Raw genomic sequence first — 8,708 nt, 5'->3', positions numbered from 1 at the left:
AGAGACATATTGGATAGTTCATACAAGTTAGAAAATTAGTTAAATGAGTTAGTAGCCATTTTCATAAGTGATGATTTTAATTATTTCATATGACTTTTATTCTTTACATGTGTTACACATCCTTCTTCGAAGGCAATAAGGAGTTTCTCTCTTAATTTTAGAAATTACCATGTTTCTCTCTAATTTCAAGGAATAATGCATGTGCAATGATTAATTAGGAGTTAACTAAGTGTTAAACATAATATTAGTTGAGTTAAATTTAACTTTCTTTTTTGTTAAAGTCATGTAAGATATTACTATATACTATGACACCTTAGTTAGACTGACATTACAAAACACATCAATCATTTGACATTAGATAATAAATATTATTAAAAAAATAATAACAAAAAAGATGGCAACCAAACCAAACTCATGCACAAAAGATACATAACAAACTTCTTTCCAAAGAAGTTAAACAATAAACATAGGAAGTATATACCAATTATGAAAAAGATCAAGAGCAATCCAGATGATATAATATCATATCATTTATAATGAATTTTATTTTCTAGTTCTAAAAAAAAATAAATTATCCACGCAATGATTTCCCACCTTTAGAATATGATAGCACTTAAAGTCCATTCTTGTACATATCTCTAAGAAATTTTTTTTTTTCATATCTCTCTAAGAAATCAAGGAACAATTTGAGAATAAGAAAAACTACATAATAGTATAGAATCGCTTTCCAACCAAATATGTTTAAAGTTAGTCTCTTAAGAATGCTTAATAGAAAGAATTGGTCTCATAATTTCAGCACATAGATTTCCACACCCACAAAAGTCATGAGACTAGGACATCAACAAGTTATACCATCAATATTCACCTTAATCTAACCAACATTCTAGAACTACCAAAGGACTTATCTATGAGAAGAATTGCTCCCTAGTCAAGTAGTTATATCAAAAGATTTTAGAATAATGAAATCATGCATATTATTCTTGATACGTTTCATAGAAAAATGACATATCAACATTACATATCCTTTAATATTATGCGCCGCAATTTGCAATGAAACACTTTGCTGAAATCAGGCATAATTTTTCATCCTCTAAATCATTTAAATAGTATAAGTTACAATAAGTAGTTGAATGAGTTTCATTAAGGCATTACTTAGAGATTTAATGAAAACAATTAAATGAGTCATACGATGATTTAATGAAAACAATTATCCTTTAGGATTATTCTCGAAGGTCACATGTTAAATCCATCTCTTTTCTCAATCCATTTTCTATTTTCTTTTGTTACCTGTTCTTGCTTCTACATGGGTTTTTATGTGTTGCAAATTTCACTCATCATGAACGCATGTTTTTGCAAGATTTTGAGTTCTTCCGAGGGGTTTTGAGTTTCCATACACCTTTTTTTTTATTATCAAATCCTATCAACCTTCTAAGTTTCACATCACCAAAGTCAAGGACAAACACAACATGAAGAACAAATGACATCTTTTTGTCTGATAACAATTAAGTATTTACACCATATCTTTTATTAATCTCTAAAAGATGTCTTTGAAGAAGAGCATTTACAACAACAATAAAGAGACAAACTTATTATTTTTGTATAGATTTAAAATCTTAAGTGTACAAAACCTAGCTCATTGGTAGAACGCTTTTATGTTCTTTAGCTATCTAGAATAGTGAACCTCATGCATATGTTGTAATACATAACACCTCTTTTAGTGAGGAAACTTGTGATTGTTTGACCACACCCTTCTTTAATTAAATTCTTTAGCCAATAGTAGTTGTGCTCCAAAGAATACTTTGTCTTAAAATTTCATTCAAAATTCAATATAAAACAACTATATAAATCACACATGAGTATATACATCAAATATATTTAACGAACGAACTATCAATTAACACCTTCCGCGAGACTCGTATCATATATGTCTCACTAGAGACTAACATCTTATCCATACTAGTACTTAGATTTATAAGCAAACATAAAAATAGTAGATCACGATAAGTTCATTACAACTTAAGTCCACATCTACACATGTCAAAATGTATAAAAACTTTCCTTGTAACTTCTCATCATCTAATATCGTAATCTATGTGACTTAGACCATTAGTGAAGCAAGTGGATCTTGTTACAACATAGGTGTTAATAAAGAACTTGCAAATCAAACAATGGCCCACATATCATTCCATATTTAGGTTTTCTTATTTTTTATGTGTTGGGTGTCATTTCTTCTTCTAGGTCATGGCCTTTTCTATATAAAGAAGCATATATCTCTCTTGTAAATCACTCTTGAAGAATATATCATTTTGTGATACATCTCTGTTAGAGTCTTGAGAGGGGTTTTCTCTTACTTTGGATTTTATTTTATAAAGCTTTTTCAAGTGATTAATTCTCATGTTACTTATCCTTTGAGGATTACTCTTGAAGGTAGCATGTTCAATATTACATCTCTTTTTTCAATCCATTTTCTATTTTCTTTTATTACTTGTTCTTGTTTCTACATAAGTTTTTGAGTTGCAAATTTTACTCACCATGAGCACATGTTTCTACAAGCTTTGTGAGTTCTTCAAAGGATTTTTGAGTTTCCAAACACCCTTTTTCTTATCAAGATCATATTGACCTTCTAAGTTTCACATCACCGTCAAGTCTACAAGGACAAATACAATATGAAAAAATGAAGGACTTCTCTTGTCTCACAATAACTAGTTAAGGATTTACAACGGTTTTTTCATATATATCTAGATATAGAAGATGTGTATATGGACATAAACACTTATGATTTATTGTTTTAGGTATATGGTGTGTTCCTATTGTACAAGTGTAATTTCCAATAAATAATAATGATTCAATATAATTAGTTTATTATTTTTGAGTATATTTTGGTTGATAGTTAATGAGTTGTATTAAAATTATTAAAAGATTAATATGTAATAGACTAAAAAGGTGATTTCATAATTTGATTATAGTTTTTTTTAAAATAAAAATATAGAAATTAATTTACGTTTGTTTAAATTATAACTATTTTTATGAAACTACGTAGTTTTATCTAAAAGCATTCAGAATAATTTTTATTTTTAATTAGGTTATATATTTTTTTCTGATTTTCCTTGTTTTGAAAAGATGAAACAAATATTATATATATATATATATATATATATATATATATATATATAATTGATAGAAAAATTAAACAAATATAATAATTATTTTGAAAAGATAATTGTTGCTTTTTTTGAATTGTATGTCCAAAACTATATAATTTATGAGTGTTTTTTTTTAATTGTATTAGTTTATGATTTTGCCTTCATGACACTTTAATGGTCTTTTAAAGTTTATCATTTCAGAAGAGTATTGGTAATCCACCTTCTGACATTTTCATCTTTATAATAAGAATAAGAGATTTACATGGATCTAAATGCATCATTATGTACCTATATACTTTTATGGAAAGAGACACTAAGTTTTAATTTGCATGAATAATTGAATTAAATACTAAAATATATGCCTATATTTTTCACATACTAGTATAAGAATAGGTATTATTTTGTGGCACCTTGCATAATTTTTTTCATCAATCTACCTTTTTTTTCTTTTAATTTGTCTCCCTTTCGATATTAATCATTTTGGATAAGGTAAATGCTTATTATATGAAGATTTTGTTAACTAAAACTTTGATAAAACTAAATAAAAATTGAAAAATTAGTTAGAAAAAAAATACTTGATAGTTAAATATCAAATGACCAATAACCAAAAGAGGAAGAGAAAGAAGAAGCGATAATTACGATTATATCAACATATAATATATTGTTAGGCACTTTAAGTGGGGAAGATACTAGCTTATTTAAATTCTTTAGGAGTGTGAAAGTTGTCCCAAAAGCATAAATTATTGGACAAGCTGTAAACTAAGCAAAAGCTAACAAGTAGTTTAGTTAGGAAGTATTGCTTGCGAGTTGTATAGATAGGAAGTATTGCTTGCGAGTTGTATAGATAGAACGAGTAATTCTTTGTATGCAAAACATCTTTTATTTGTATGCAAAATAACTAAAATTTTCTAGGATATGTGTGATAGATGAGTAATCTAGAGTTAACTTTCAACACTTTCACCTTATGCAATTAAATGGAAAACAAAATAAAATATGGAAAACCATGTGGTTAGTAATTATTTAAGAAATTTGGAAACATAGGAACAATGTGATTTTTAACAAATGTAGGATAGACCTAGAAGAAATATTTTGCATGGCACAAGTGAATACATGGATTTGGATAAAATATAAACTATCAAATGTTACATTCTCCTCTAGTGATTGGTATCAATGTCCAATCCAATGCTTAATGTCATTGTGAATTATAGTCCATGTTTTAAGTAAGGAATTGTTTTTGAGAATGGAAAGCTAGTAGGGAGTGGGATGTTGGTCTTATTTTGCATAGGATAATGATATTTTAACCTAATGGTGATTGAAATAGTAGATTAAAAGTGAGTCAAAAAAGGTGGGTTAAAATATCATTATCCTTCCTACAATAGTATAAGAGTTATCACTGATGTAGACACACTCTCCATGCAATAACAAGAAACCTTGAATTGTATGCACCCATTTAATACGTTCTTTTCTCAATGAGGTAGCTGCAAATGTTGTACTAGGCATTTTCTTGCATTTTCACAGTCCCTTCGGAAATCGTAGATAGTCTCCCCTATTGCACTAGAATTTGTACCTGTATATTTCTGATATATCCTATGCAAAAGGATAATGAAATTTTAACCCATCTTTTTTGATCCACTTTTAATCTACTATTTCAATTACCATTAGATCATCTATTTTGATTTTTTAGTGATGTGATATGATGAAATAGTGATTAATGTAAGGCCCATTAAAAATTTGTGTTGCTCCCTCTGCCCTAAATTAAAGGGGCTGTCCTTTTGTAAGTGGGCCTAAGGCTGGCCCAACAGATAAAATCCCTAAGTCTGCCCTAAACCTAACACTCCTTCTCATTTCAGAAAAGTTGTTTCTGGTTCTAAGAGCTGCAGTCGTCCTTCTTCCTCTTCTAGGGTTTCGGTTTTCCCGTTTGTTTCCAAGTGCGTACAACTCTCTCCTCGGTCCATGTAAGTTAATCTCAATACTCTCCTTCCTTCACCATACGCTTCATAGTTCAGCTAGGGTTCGTACTAATAAACCCTTTTGACTCTGTCTGCCCCACTGTTACAGTGTTGTAATCCTTTCTAGAGCCGTGGTGTTACGCTGTTTGGTGTCGAGATCTGATTCTAGCTCATTCCAGGTAAGGGAAGCTAAAACCCAAGCGAGAGGGGTCCCGCCTAAGCGAGATCCCGCGTGCGCTCCTGCTTCCTTTTTTCGAGCCCTCGCCTAGGCGAAGAGGGCTCGCCTGAGCGATCACGTCTTGCTTGAGCGAGACCCTTCAGCCTGAGCGAGGGGCTGGGCGAGGCAGTGCGCTGTTTGGTTGCTTTATTGCTCTTGGATGATTGGTAATTGTTTGGGTATGATTGTTATGATGAGAAATGTATAATGGATTGTTATGTATGCGTGATATGATTCATGAATGGTGAATTATGGATATTGTGAGAACTTGGCATGTGAACTAAATGAGACGGTTGGTGTTAAAGTGGCATGGTATTGGCATGATCTGAAATCCCATAACTATGGTTGGAGAGAGATGGTTGAGTATGGAACCACTGAGAAAGAAATGAAAAAGGGTGAATTATCAAGAGATAGTAGGTGAGGTGTATATATATAAATGTGCTATAATATTTATCAATTGATTTGGTATGCTTGGTCCGTGTCAGTGTGTAATTCCTTGGAAATCCCTAGGTAGGATTTCCGGGTTGTGCTTCAGTGGTCAGGACGTAATTCCATGGCCCTTGTTAGTGGGTGTCCACGGTGGTGCCCCATCTGTATAACTAGGTAAGGATTCAAGGTAAGGTTGCATCCTGACGCTCTAAGGAGTCAGTTAGTCTCATCTAGAGCGGACTGACTCCTGTGGTGAGAGTAGCAGGAGGCCTGAAATTCATTAAGGGCTAACCTTGTGGTGAGGGAAATTGATTTATTGTAATACTTGTAACACAGCTCGGGGGTGAGCAAAGGTATCCACCACAAGTGCGAGCATCCGCTGAATCCAACTAGGTTATACGTATTCGGATGAGTCAAGTCGTGTCTTAGTGTATTGTCTGAGGAGTCATAACATGCTGGATTGAGATTTGTATATGAGATTGTGAAAATATGTCTGATTGTATGGATGAAGTCTTTTGTGCTCTAGCTTACCCTACTTTTCTTGTTGTGTGTTCTGCTGCGTGGTACTCTCTCTTGCGATGATCATCAACTTGTTAATGTGAGCAAATGCGAGGAACACCCGCGGGCAACTGGGAGGTGATGGTTCCGCTGCATAATCTGCATGGGATGGATCTTAGTTTCTTTGGGCTTTCTTTAGGGCTTTGTCCCATGTATTTCAATATACTTTATTACTCTACCTATATTTGCTAGACTTTTCAACTGTTCTCTTTTGGCACCGTGGTGTGCCTGGTTTTGTAGGGGGTTGGGTTAAGGATCCCAAGAATGTGCTGTTGTACTATTTATGTGTGACGTTTCTTTTAATTACGTTTATTAATTTAATAGGACGTTACAATTAAAATAGTGAGTTAAAAGTGGGTCAAAAAAATCAATTAAAATATCATTATTCATACAAGAATAACAATAGTTGTTTAAATAAATATTGAAATCTATACTTGTATATCCTTGTTGAGATACTTTGCACTTTTTTGTACATTCCTTAAAACACTCCAAGAACTCTATTTGTTATATTATTTTATTTTTTGTTGATAAAAAATACCAATAATTAAAAGCGAGTTTATCGAGTTATCAATGTTTAGTATAATTATTTAATTTTTTATTAGTAAAATGTGTTTTTAATTTTAATTAATTTCAAACTATTGTAACATTTATTTACAGATAAAACATTTTAAATATACTTACTTCATTTTCAATTGTCATATATTTTTCATACTATACTATGTATTCATTATTAATCTTATATTGTATAGTGTAAATTTCTATTCAAATCCAAAATAAAGTAAAATTAACATATTTTTTAAATTGACATAAGATATTTAAAATAAAATAAAAATAAAGTTAAAACACATAATGCAATATAAAAAAAATTAAAATAGTAAAAGTAAAACACACATATTCCTAAACTCTGAACTTATCAGAAAAATACAATTAATTGGTGTTATTCCCAAATAATAAAAAAAAAATTTGATAGTTTCAGAAACACAAAGTCTGTTGTGAGTATGGTGAAACAGTATACTTGGGACAATGTGAAGGAAAGTGATGTAAGCAACGTGAGTGTATCTTTCAACCTTGCATCAAGTAGTAAGATGGAAGGAATCTTAAGTTATCTTTTTATCAAATACTGAACCTTCAATTCTTCTCTTCTTTTTGTCTCATGTACCACTTGTCTCAAATTTTAAATTATATAATTTTTATTTAATAAGTTTAATTTTTTATTGATTAAGTTACTAAAATAATTATTTCATTATTTTTAATAAAGTAACTCAAATTTTTTTATCACTATCGAAACATGATAATTTTGCCTTAAGAAATTCAACTCTGCTGTATTTTTGCCTTACATACAAATTTTTTCTTTACTTTTTTAAAGGATAAAATTTCAAAAGTTTCAATCCGAAAAATATTTCAGATATAATAATTATTATTAGTGATATTATCTCAATAGATTTAAAGTCGCTTTTTAATATTTATTTACATATCAATTATATAGTTAATTAATTAAAAATTAAAAATATATAATCAAATAAGAGAAAATATTAAATTTCGGGTTAATTTCAACTTCATAATATGAGTTGTGAATAACTCATAAAATTATTGAGTAAATCCTCATTAACAAAATCCAAGCAAGTTGGAGGTGGAAGTTATACTTGTGTTTGTTTTTTACCCAAATATCCAATCATAACTCAAATTGATTTGATATTAAAATACATAATTATTTAGAGAAAAAATGCAACCAAATATTATAGGTTAGATTAGGTGAATCAAATCAAATTATTTATTTAAATTGTTATTATTTTAAAATATACTTTTTAATTTTAAAATATAGTTTGAATAATTTCTACTATTCTATTTAAGAATAATTTGATTTTTACAAACTAAATTAAATTAGTAATTTAATTTAACTTTATTTTTTTTCATTTACTATTAAGTTAATTTCTTTTAAAAATACGTAGGGCTATTTCCATCAATAATCACACCATACTTTTCTTTTTTTTTTCCGTGGAAATTCCAAGAAAAGATTACTAAGAGGCTAACACAAAAATACATATATTCAGTTTACTTCAATCAATGAAGTATAGAACTAGATACCATGAGAGTAATTAATCAAAATTGAATAGTAGAAAATTTATAAAACTATAATGTAAAATTTTATTGGTAAATGCTAAAACAAGGAGAATGGCGTTTAACATTTTTTTTTTATATTTTTGTTTCTGATTTCACAATGTGGCATGAAGAAAACACAGCAGAATATAAACAAAAGAATAATAAAATATTAGTGATAAAAGAGTTGTCCATTTTTTTCATGTGATGTTTAAGTATGAAAACAATTCATTCCCATGTAAACAGAGTAAAAATAAGGAATGAATTCTGCCTCTCCACTTAGCTTTCAATAGAGATACACCTGGAGTCTATCCA

The sequence above is a fragment of the Vigna unguiculata genome, chromosome 5, assembly GCF_004118075.2.
Source record: "Vigna unguiculata cultivar IT97K-499-35 chromosome 5, ASM411807v1, whole genome shotgun sequence".
NCBI classification, from domain to species: domain Eukaryota; kingdom Viridiplantae; phylum Streptophyta; class Magnoliopsida; order Fabales; family Fabaceae; genus Vigna; species Vigna unguiculata.
Note: the sequence above shows the minus strand (reverse complement) of the source record.